The sequence below is a fragment of the Macrobrachium nipponense genome, chromosome 20 (assembly GCF_015104395.2).
Source record: "Macrobrachium nipponense isolate FS-2020 chromosome 20, ASM1510439v2, whole genome shotgun sequence".
NCBI classification, from domain to species: Eukaryota; Metazoa; Arthropoda; class Malacostraca; order Decapoda; family Palaemonidae; genus Macrobrachium; species Macrobrachium nipponense.
The window spans coordinates 48,589,984-48,592,483 of NC_061089.1; positions in this window are offsets into that span (position 1 = coordinate 48,589,984).

The window sequence follows — 2,500 nt, forward strand, 5'->3', positions numbered from 1 at the left end:
AAAATTTAAAAGGCAATCCTGCGCCACAGCCACAATGTTCATAGCTGGCACTGCGAAATAACGAAGCATAATTGCTTTGTCCTTTCGACAACAGAATCGATAGCAACTATCTAACGATATATCAAACCGGGAATTTTCATCGGACATTGATGTATTGATGTGGCATTTATAAAACTAATACTGGGAATTAGAATAACTATCGGCTTTGCAGAAATACAAGGTTCTCAGAATGACACAACCCAGCACCATCAATTATAAATGGTATAACTTGCATGAAATGTCATCTCACTATGTAAATAAAGACCATGCCAAAAATATTTTGGCTCATAGAATTATAAATGACGTAATAGAATGCAATATAAAATTTAAGCCAAAGGCCGAGCGTTGGGACAATACTGAAACGGAAATTGACAGTAGGAGGGTTCCAGAGGTGTAACAACAGAAAAACCTCGCAGTTGCCACAATTTCCAGGAGAGGGTAGGAAGAAGGACGGAAGAAAGTGAATTTGAACAGAGGTAAAATAAAAGGAATGAAAGGGTTGCAGCTAGGGGCCGAGGGGGCGCTACAAAGAGCTTTTAATAATGCCTACAGTACACAGCGTTAAGAGATAAAATATTAAAAGACGAACGGAAATTTGCAATGTATGATCTCTGTGCCATGTTAGCTTCTAGTTCTTTTAAACTATTTCTTCACGATTTTATCCAAATATCAGAATAAACACTTTTCTTCCCATAAAACGTTTTTGCAATTTTTTGGTTCACGATTTTATTAAAATTACAGAGTAACAATTTGTCTTGCTATAAAAGTATATAATTTGGCCTTTCTGAATGTTGATCATTAGAGGCCTACCACTCCAGAAGCAAATATCTTTAATGAGTTTGATGAAGTCATTAAGATGTTTCCGTAAAAAAAAAAACGGGGGGGGTCGGGGGGGGGGGGGGGGGGGGGATGGGGGGGGGGGGGGGGGGGGGTCGGCGGATTATGTGTCGGGGAGCAGTCTGTATAGTGGTAAAAGGGATTCGGATAATCGTCTTATTCTTGGTCGTAAACAAATTTATTCTAGTAAAACAGACATTTCATGTAATCAAAACAAATCATTCGGATAAGGAGGAAATAAGAACATTAATGAGAGAGAGAGAGAGAGAGAGAATGTAATCAAACTTTAATCTGGTAAATTAGGCATTTCATATAATGAAAACAAATGAGTCGGGTTAGAAAGAAATGACAAAGTTACTGAGAGAGAGAGAGAGAGAGAGAGAGAGAGAGAGAGAGAGAGAGAGAGAGAGAACCTATTAAATTTGGCATTTAATGTAATCAAACAAATGAGCCGGATAAGAAGAAAGGGAGAAAATTAATGAGAGAGAAGGAGAGAGAGAGAGAGAGAGAGAGAGAGAGAGAGAGAGAGATGTAATAACACTTTAATCTAGTAAATTAAGCATTTCACGTATTCAAAACAAACGATTCTGGTGAGAAGAAAGTGAGTAAATATTAATGAGAGAGAGAGAGAGAGAGAGAGAGAGAGAGAGAGAGAGTCATGTGCCTATATTTCACGGGATGTCAAGCCCAGCTGATACTAGCTATCACAGCCCAATACTGAATGAAAAGCATTTAAACTGGAATATAAAATTAACGCCAAAGGTCAAGCGGTGGGACCTATAAGGTCAATCACCTCTGAACGGAGAGTTGAGAGTAAAAAGGTTTTAAAGGTGTAACCTCGCAGTTGCACTATGAAGCAATTATTAGGAGAAGGCAGAAAGTAGGATGGAAGAGTAAATATGAACAGATGTACAGTAAAAGAATGAATGATAGGTCGTTAATTAGACAAACAAAGATTTAGACAGGGTTCCATTGCTTTAGGTGAGTTTTCTTCTGCAAAAGCTATATTCTGGAAAATGTCTTTCATAATGGCTTCAATGCTTTAACAAAAATATTTCGCCAGATTCAAAAAGAACCATCAACCTACACACAAAATACTCTTCGATTCTTGTTCTACGGAATAAGATGGGGCGCGGGGGGGGGGGGGGAGGTCTCCCCACACACAGGTATAACCTAAGCAAAACCCAATACTTTATTTCTCGCAGTAACTCGATAAAGACGCATTGAGAGCGTATTAATGATGTCAATTTGGGATTTGAAATTATTGGACTTCGATACTAGGAGAACGCTCTCGGCAACGGCGTATCGAGAATATTTTGGCGTAAAGAAGAGGAAAGATGCGTCTTTATTTAGGGGGGGTTGGGGTTGGGTGGGTGGAGGAAGGAAATTTCTCAACGCGTCTTCAACGCCGGGAAACTTCTTTTTGCGATACCTTACTGGAACATGGAATAAAGGCGTGTTTTAGCTGCAGGAGTTTGTGTTATACAAGTTAGTCATCTTTACCGACCGCGGGAAAACGCAACACACATTACTAATTCGCTAATACTGAACAATGAATACACCCAGAGAATAAATAAATAAGATAATAATCTGCAGAACGGAAGGGTTATTTATATCTTAGGAT